This window comes from Salvelinus sp. IW2-2015, unplaced genomic scaffold (assembly GCF_002910315.2).
Source record: "Salvelinus sp. IW2-2015 unplaced genomic scaffold, ASM291031v2 Un_scaffold2433, whole genome shotgun sequence".
Classification (NCBI taxonomy): Eukaryota; Metazoa; Chordata; class Actinopteri; order Salmoniformes; family Salmonidae; genus Salvelinus; species Salvelinus sp. IW2-2015.
Window position 1 is genome coordinate 54540 of NW_019943754.1, and position 9830 is coordinate 64369.

Genomic DNA, 9830 nt, shown 5'->3' on the forward strand with positions numbered 1-9830 from the left:
TAGGCTTCGAAGGGGGGACTCCTCATGGTAGGTACACCTATAGCTTCATCTCTTGTGCAGTAGCACTGTGACTACTTTTCACTGACCCAACCCAGAGTCTCGTCAGAGCGTTCACAGTCAGACCACTGACACCCTATCAGACCACAGCAAAAATCACAGTCTACATTGAACAGAGCAATACTCAATTTCATGAGGCATCAAAGCCAAAGGAACTGAAGTAACATTAAGAAATGCTATAGATGGAAGGAATGCAGTTTGGAAACCTACTCAAAAAAACAATTAGGCAACAGCCAAATTCAATCCCTTTTGACAACTTTCCTGGGTAAAAACGTTCCACTGCAAATAAGTGAAGGTGTGTAAACTTGGCAGTAGAAAATTCTTAACAGTATATTTACCTCTCGTCTTCCCTATCAATCTAAAAATTTTCAAATAGAAAACCGAAGAAATGAACAACAATTGACCCAAATGGTTTGATAAGAATGCAAAAACTAAGAAATTAAATTGAGAAACCTGGTCCCAACCAAAAACATAGAGACCCGGAAACCTGAGTCTACGCCTTCACTATGGTGAATCACTAAAACAAATACAGAAAAATACACTACGGGAAAAAAGAAGGAACAGCACGTCAGAAATCAGTCTCAATGTAATTGAAGAATCATAGACTCTAACCAATTTGGAAAATTGCGAAACACTAAAACAAAACAACAACACGAAGAATTATCTTCCAAAATGGAGATGTATGGGTAAACCACTTCTCCAATCTTTTTGGCTCTATAACAAAGAATAAAGAGCAAAAACAATTACATGAATCAAATACAAATCTAGAATCAACTATTAAAGACTACAGAACCCACTGGATTCTCCTAATTACCTTTGAATGAGTTACAGGACAAATATAAAAACCCTCCCAACCCAAAAAGGGGGGGGGGTGCCCTGTGGTGTGATGGATATCCTAATGAAAATGATCAAAAATACAGACAACAAATTCCAATGGCTATATTAAAACTCTTTAAACATTCGTTCCTTGAGCTCTGGCATCTTCCCCAATATTTGCGAAAACCAAGGACTGATCACCCCAATCCACAAATGGCAGACAAATTTGACTCCCAATAACTACCGTGAATGTGCGTGTCAACAGTAACCTTGGGAAAATACTCTGGCATTATCATTAACAGCAGGACTCGTACATTTCCTCAATGAAAACAATGTACTGAGCAAATGTCAAATTGGCTTTTTACCAAATTACCGCTACAACAGACCATGTATTCACCCTACACACCCTAATTGACAACAAACAAAACCAAAACAAGGCAAAGTTTCTCATGCTTTGTTGATTTCAAAAAGCCTTCGACTCAATTTGGCATGAGGGTCTGCTATTACAAATTGATGATAAGTGGTGTTGGGGTAAAACATACGACATCATAAAATCCAGTACACAAAACACAAGTGTGCGGTAAAAATTGGCAAAAAAACACACAACATTTCCTTCACACAGGGTCGTGGGTGAGGGACAGGGAATGCAGTTAGCCCCACCTCTTCAACATATATATCAACGAAATTTGGCGCTGGGCAACTAGAACAGTCTGCAGGCACCCGGTGGCTCACCCTACTAGAATCCGAGTCAAATGTCTACTGTTTGCTTGATGATCTGGTGCTTCTGTCACCAACCAGGAGGGCCTACAGCAGCACCTAGATCGTTTCTCGACAGATTCTGTCACCTGGGCCCTGACAGTAAATCCTTCAGTAAGACAAAAAATGGTGTTCCAAAAAAGGTCAGTCGCCAGGACCACAAATTCCCATCTAGACACCAGGTGCCCTAGAGCACACAAAAAACTATACATACCTCGGGCCTAAACATCAGCACCACAGGGAGCTTCCCACAGAGCTCGTGATACGATCTGAGAGACAAGGCAAGAAGGGCATTCTATGCCATCAAAAGGAACATTAAATTTCACATACCAATTAGGAATCTGGACTAAAAATTACTTGAATCAGTCATAGGCCCATGCCCCTTTATGGTTGTGAGGTCTGGGGTCCGCTCACCAACCAAGATTTCACAAAATGGGACAAACACCAAAATTGAGACTCTGCATGAGAATTCTGCCCAAAAAATATCTCCGTGTACAACGTTTAAGAACACCAAATAATGCAGGCAGAGCAGAATTTTAGGCCATACCCACCTAATTATTCAAAATTCCAGAAAAGAGCCGTTAATCTCTACAACCACCTAAAAGGAAGCGATTCCCAAAACCTTCCATAAACAAAGCCATTCACCTACTAGAGAGATGAAACCTGGAGAAGAGTCCCCTAAGCAACCTGGTCTAGGGCCTCTGTTCACAAACACAAAACCACACCCCACAGAGCCCCAGGACAACAGCACAATTATACCCCAACCCAAATCATGGAGAAAAACAAAAAATAAATTTACTTGACACATTGGAAAGAATTAACAAAAAAACAGAGCAAAACTAGAAATGCTATTGGCCCTAAACAGCAGAGTAGTACAGTGGCAGAATACCTAACCAACTTGTTGGACTGACCCAAACCAAGGAAAGCTTTCTTGTGACTATTTGTACAGACTCAGTAGTCATAGCCTTGCTATTGAGAAGGCCGCCTAGGCAGGACATGGGCTCTCAAGAGAAGACAGCTATGTGCTCACTGCCCACAAAATGAGTGGAAAAGCGTGGAGCTGCCACTTCCTTAACCTCCTGCCCAATGTATATGGACCATATTAGAGAGACATATTTCCCTCAGATTACACAGATCCACAAAAGAATTCCGAAAACAAATCCAATTTTGGATAACACTTCCCAATATTCTACGGGGTTGAAAATCCAAGTTGTGCCATCACAGCAGCAAGATTATGACCTGTTGACACAAGAAAAGAGGCAAAACCAAGTGAAGAACAAACACCATTGGATAAATACAACCCATATTTATGTTTATTTATTTTTAACTTGTCATGTCTTTAACAGTTGTACATTTAGTTTACAACTGCATATATATGAATATGACATTTGTATATGCTTTATTTTTTAAACTCTGTCGATGTGTAATTTTACTGTATTTATTGTTTATTTGACTTTGTATAGTTATCTAACCCACTTTGCTTGGCAATGTTAACACTGTTCCCATGCCAATAAGCCCTAATTGAATTGAATTGAATGAGAGAGAGAGAGAGAGCAGAGAGAGAAGAGAGAGACAGTGTCCACACTGTCACACAAGACAGGAGGTAGAAGACCTCCTTCCTGACTAGGGATAAACATTACAACTGTCAACACACACTACACACGCACCGCACCGCACCGCACGCACGCACGCACGCATGCCACACGTCTCTGACAGATGAGTTCATTACAGCAGCCTGTGAGTCACATTTAGTTATTATCTTCCTTCACTTACAGTCTCTCTCTCCATTACAGTCCCTCTCTTCCTCTCTCTTTCCCCTCTCTCCTTCTCGTCGCTGCTCTCTTTCTCTCTCTCACTTTCTCTCTCTCCTTCTCTCTCTCTCTATCTCTCTCCCTCTCCTCTTTCTTTCTCTCTCTTCCTTCTCTCGCTCTCTCCTTCTCTTCTCGGCTTCTCTCTCTCTCCTCCTCTCTCTTCTATCTCTCTCCATCCTCTCTCTCGCCTTCTCTCTCTCTCTCCTTCTCTCTCTTCTCTCTCTCTGTCTCTCTCCCTGCTCTAATCTCCTCTCGTCGCGCTCATTATTCTTTCTCTCTCGCTTCTCTTCTCTCTTCCTTCTCAGTTCTCTCTCTCTTTATCTCTCTCTCTCTCTCTTTATCTCTCTTTCCCCTTCTCTCTTCTCTCTGTTCAACAATTCTGGGTCACAGGAAACAGGATGAGATTACCCAATAAAAAACACACTGTTATTATTCTTTATTATGTCAGGAAGGGCTTGAAATTAAAGAGACAGTGTCTTCCTTTGCTACTTCAGAGGAAAATGTCTGGCATCAAACTGGATGAGAGTTGATATAACTATCTAGGTCAAGCCTCAGTGGGGCTCAGACTGTACAATTCACTCTCATCTTCTTATCAGTTAGAAGATTGAATGTTGGGGTTGAGCGGGGGGGCTGGGAACATTTGAACATATTTTGGGTAGGAACATTCAGATCTGTTTCAACAGTGTGTCTCCAAACTTGCTGTCCTCTGTCCCATTGCCAAACCCATTACAACCCATGTGCAAGACCATTGCAACCCATTACCAACCCGTTCCAACCCATACCAACCCGTTTTACACATTACAACCCGTTCCAACCCGTCCAACCCATTACCAGACCCGTTACAACCCATTACAAACCCGTTACAACCATTACAACCCGTACAACCCATTGCCAACCTACTTACAAACCGTTACAACCCATTACAACCCGCTTACAACCCATTACAAACATATTTGCAAACCATTACAACCCAATTACAAACACGTTACAACCCGTTGCAACCATCCGCAAACCATCACAACCCATCGCAACCCGAGTACAACCCGTTTACAACCGTTACAAACCCATTACAACCCGTTCCACCATCACAACCCGTTGACAACCGTCAGTCTCATCCAACCCATTCCAACCCCATTCGACAACCATCGCAAACCCATACAACCATCAACCCGTTACAACCCGTTGACAACCCGTTACAATCCCATTACAACCCGTTCCAACCCATCCCACAACCCGTTACAAACCGTTACAACCCGTTACAATCCAACGCACTTTGCCTTTTCTTCTTCCTACAAACTCTCCAGAAAGATGCCACCTCATAAATGGTTTCCAGGCAGTGTAAGACCACCACTCTAATTTCCAGTCACAGCTGGGTTTTGTCCGTTAGTAAAAGCCTGGTATAACGTTAGGAACATGGTAGCTAACAGCCGGTGATTTTGCCCCCGTAAAAGACCGGTGATGACGCAGATAATGAGTGGCGGTTAATGGAAATGAAGAGCACGCCCAGACCCCTGAACAGCATTTTACCCTGCAAACTGCTTCAAACATCAACATCACAACTCTCTGTGTGTGTGTGTGTGTGTGTGTGTGTTGTGTGTGGGTGTGAATGTGTATAAGTGTGTGTGTGTGTGTGGTGTGTGTGTGTGTGTGTTGCTGTTGTTGTCTACAGCCCTCTGCTTAGATATGCTGACCTCCAAAGCCCTTCTGTAAACTTAATAACCTCTACCTCCTCCTCGTTTCAAAACCGCCCATGTCCGTGCAAGAACAATGATGAATCGGCAATACAGCGTAACAACGGTGTGTGGTCAATTGTGGTGTGGTTTGCAGCATATCTCTGTGCGTGTGTGTTACTGTAAATTGATCTAAAAGAATCACAGCCACCCGCCGATGCATCCTCAATCTGAATAAAGAGGGTGTTGTTTCAACTCTTGATTCTTATATTTTTTCCCCTCTCTATCTTTCTCCCTCCTGTCTCTTCCCTCTCTCTCTTATCTCCTTCTCCTTCCCTCCCCCCTTTCTCCCTCTATCTCTCTCTCTCTCTCTCTCTTCTCTCTCTCTCGCTCTCTCTCTCTCTCTCCCTTTCTCTCTGTCTGTAAGTCTGACCTGTTCACTCTCCATGCCTTTCAATTGACTCTCCAGCATGGATGTGGTAGAAGATTCATGGAGGAGCTACTAAGAGGTGCTAATATGAGGTGCTAATATGAGGGGCTACTAAGAGGGGCTACTAAGAGGTGCTAATATGAGGGGCTACTATGAGGGGCTACTAAGAGGGGCTACTATGAGGGGCTACTAAGAGGGGCTACTATGAGGGGCTACTAAGAGGGGCTACTATGAGGGGCTACTAAGAGGGGCTATCATGCCATACATACATGAGCTCTTATGCTCTTTTTTCCTCTGTCGTCTCTTCATCATGGAGTTGCGTGGGCTCATGGGGACAGCTGTACGGGGCAGGGTACTGGAGATCTGGCTGGTCGACCCAGGGCCTGATGTGGTGGTGGTGGAACCAGGGGAGAAGGTGGTAGACACTAGGGCTGTAGAGAGAGATAGAGAGAAGTCACTCGTGCTGGAGAGAAAGAGAGAGAGGAGAGAGAGAGACTCTTCTGGGAGGGCTGCGGGGGACTTGCTTCCATTCAGCCACAAGAGCATTAGTGAGGTCGGGCACTGATGTTGGGCGATTAGGGCTCGCAGTCGGCGTTCCAATTCATCCCAAAAGGTGTTCGATTGGGTTGAGGTCAGGGCTCTGTGCAGGACAGTCAAGTTATTCCACAACAATCTCGACAAACCATTTCTGTGTATACCTCGCTTTGTGCACTGGGGCATTGTCATGTTGAAACAGGAAAGGGCCTTCCCCCAAACTGTTGCCACAAAGTTTGAAGCACAGAATCGTCTTAGAATATCATTGTATGCCCGAGCGTTAAGATTTCCCCTCACTGGAACTAAGGGAACCGAACCATGAAAAACAGCCCCAGACCATTATTCCTCCTCCACCAAAACTCAGGTCTCGTTCTCCTGGAATCCGCCAAACCCAGATTCGTCCGTCGGACAGCCAGATGGTGAAGCGTGATTCATCACTCCAGAGAACATGTTTCCACTGCTCCAGGATCCAATGGCGGCGAGCTTTACACAACTCCAGCAAACGCTTGGCATTGTGCTTGGTAAGCTTAGGCTTGTGTGCTCCCGATGAACAGTTATTGTGCTGACGTTGCTTCCAGAGGCAGTTTGGAACTCGGGAGTGAGTGTTGCAACCGAGGACAGACGAKTTTTAGGTTCTGCAGTACTCGACGGTTCCGTTCTGTGATCTTTTGYGGCCTACCACTTCGCGCCTGAGCCGTTGTTGCTCCTAGACTTTTCCACTTCACAATAACAGAACATACAGTTGACTGGGACAGCTCTAGCAGGGCAGARATTTGACGAACTGACTTGTTGGAAAGGTGGCATCCTATGACGGTGCCACGTTGAAAGTCACTGAGCTCTTCAGTACGGGCCATTCTACTGCCAACGTTTGTCTGTGGAGATTGCATGGCAGTCTGCTCGATTTAATACACCTGTCAGCAACGGGTGTGGCCTTAAATAGCCGAACCCACTCATTTGAAAGGTTGTCTACACACTCTTGGCCATGTAGTGCATAATATTTTTTTCTATAAACCATTCGCCTGATGTTGCAAGAACGTTCCCAGAACATATTTTGTCTGTGTCGTTTAAAGGTTCCCAGAATGTTTCATTAGGTTGTGGGAACAGTTTGGTGGGAACATTGTGGCGACATCACTAAATGTATGTTCCCAAAACAAACCGTCCAGTTGTGTTAAGGCTAAAAAGGAAGCACAGAATTCCTAATTGACCATACTGCCATGGCTATATACTGAAAAATAAAATGTGAGCGTGCTTCTCTGCTGGTTCAGAGGAGAAAAGACGTGACTTGGGAACCAGACATTGCAAGTTCAAACTCCACTTGTGCAAATTATCAACATACAAATTGTAAAAAAAAATGTGGTTGTGTTTGTATGATTAAATGTTGTTCAAAATGTCTTATGAGAAATACCGTTAAAACTGGATAGAAACGTAATGTCCAATCTGTTTTAAGGGCCGACAAAATTTGCATGCTGATAATGTTGTGGTAATATTAGGTCAAACTTAAATATAACATTTTATTCATGTTCTTGAAATGTTCTGAGGACATCCAAGACAAGGTCAAATGTATATTCCCGTGAACATCAATGGAATATTATGTTAAACCTAAAACAAATCTGCTATGAATGTCATACAAACGTACTAATTTGGAAACCGGGGAACGTTGTGCAACGTTGCGGAAATGTTCTGTGCAACCTATGTAAATTATCACAATAATTTTCTTGCAACAACTCCCATAACTTAATAAAACGTTCTGGGAACCTTTAAAGAACTTAGACCAGCCGTTCTGTCAACATTCTTACAACATTATAGGAATGTCCTGTACAACCTAACTTAAACATTGTATGAATGTCATCCAAACTGAGCATATTTTGTGTTTTGGAAATGTATCTCTTGCAATGTACCCACACTGTTCCCACAACATAATTAAATGTTCTGGGAATCTTTAACCCTAGAACTGCCAAAGGCCAAAGGCCAAAGGCCACTGACGTTTGATTTAGAAAAGAAAAAAAACAGCCAAAATAAAACCTATATCCTGCTCATTCAATGACTTTTCCTAAACTTAACCCGCCAAGACAATGTTCTGTGGGATATTGGTATCCAGCCAGGCTCCAAGACAATGTGCTGTAGGATGTTGGTACCCAGCCAGGCTCTAAGACAACGTGCTGTAGGATGTTGGTACCCAGCCAGGCTCCAAGACAATGTCAGCTTGTTGAGATCGTTTCAGACCCACGCCATCTTCTAAGCAAGTGCTGCAGTGAGTTGGTTACTTCAGCCAGGCACCAAGACAACGTGCTGCAGGATGATGGTACCCAGCCAGGCTCCAAGACAATGTGCTGTGAGACGTTGGTACCCAGCCAGGCTCCAAGACAATGTGCTGTAGGACGTTGGTACCCAGCCAGGCTCGAAGACAATGTGCTGTAGGACGTTGGTACCCAGCCAGGCTCCAAGACAATGTGCTGTGGGACAATGTGCTCAAGAGGTGCAAGCTCCATTTCCACATTTAACTTTTTCCAAGAATATCCGCGCTGTCCATGAATTCAGCACATGACCAGTCGGCGGCAGTATTACTCTGGATTCAGCTCATGACCAATCGGCATCAGTATTACTCTGGCTACAAAAACGAGTAACGTAATAACATTTAAATTAAAATATGCTATTCTGTCGTCAATGGATGAATGGGTGATAGAAACCAGATAGAAGGTGATAATGGGTGATAGGAACCAGATAGAAGGTGATAATGGTGCATGGAAACCAGATAGAAGGTGATAATGGTGCATGGAAACCAGATAGAAGGCGATAATGGTGCATGGAAACCAGACAGAAGGTGATAATGGTGCATGGAAACCAGACATAAGGTGATAATGATGCATGTGACGTCAATGAACTGAATGATTAATCCGATAAAAAAACAAAACATGTTTTTAACCAGGCAAGTCAGTTAAGATCAAATTCTTATTTTACAATGACGTCCTACCCCGGCCAAACCCGGACGACGCTAGCCAAAGTGTGCAACGCCCTGTGGGACTCCTGATCACGACCGGTTGTGAAACAGCCCGGGATAGAACCAGGGTCTGTAGTGACGCCTGTAGCACTGAGATGCGGTGCCTTAGACCGCTGAACCAGGGTCTGTAGTGACGCCTCTAGCACTGAGATGCAGTGCCTTAGACCGCTGTGCTGCTCGGGAGCCACGATGACGTTGAAGAGAATGATTGAATTTAGAACAATAGTGTAATGATGAGGAAGAATTGTGGACGTTGTGGGCGGTCTAATTATTTTATTATGAAAGGCTGGAAATGGTATATCATTTCCCCTCAGAGAGTCAAATCAGACACTGAGTACAACACACACTGTGTGTAGTTCAACGGCAAAGCCCGACCAAGCGAACGGAAGCACTGACAGCATTGCAAATGCTGCAGAATTTAAATGAGTAGGAGTCGCTGTTACTGATGAAGAGTCTTCATCTGATTCTGATGTTGACTTGGAGCCTCTGATGCCTGAGCCTCGCCTCTGATGCCTGAGCCTCTGATGCCTGAGCCTCTGATGCCTGAGCCTCGCCTCTGATGCCTCACCAGTACTCGTGTCCTTTCGTGTCATGGTCTGACTGCTGACCCCCCGCATACGCAACAGCTGCCTTCTATTCACACGGTCAGGCCGGGGTCTCTGGGCCCATCGTGTTGGGTACCACCTACTTCCTGTTTGTCTTCTTGTCCTGGCCTATATTTCAACTTATATTTTCTTTATGCAATTCCTTCCTTTATT

At 44.2% G+C, this 9830-nt stretch overlaps 1 pseudogene; it reads right to left on the minus strand.

Moving 5' to 3' along the window:
• LOC139025259 (glutamate receptor-interacting protein 2-like) overlaps positions 1-9830 on the minus strand; it is a 99315-nt pseudogene that overhangs the window by 32331 nt on the left and 57154 nt on the right.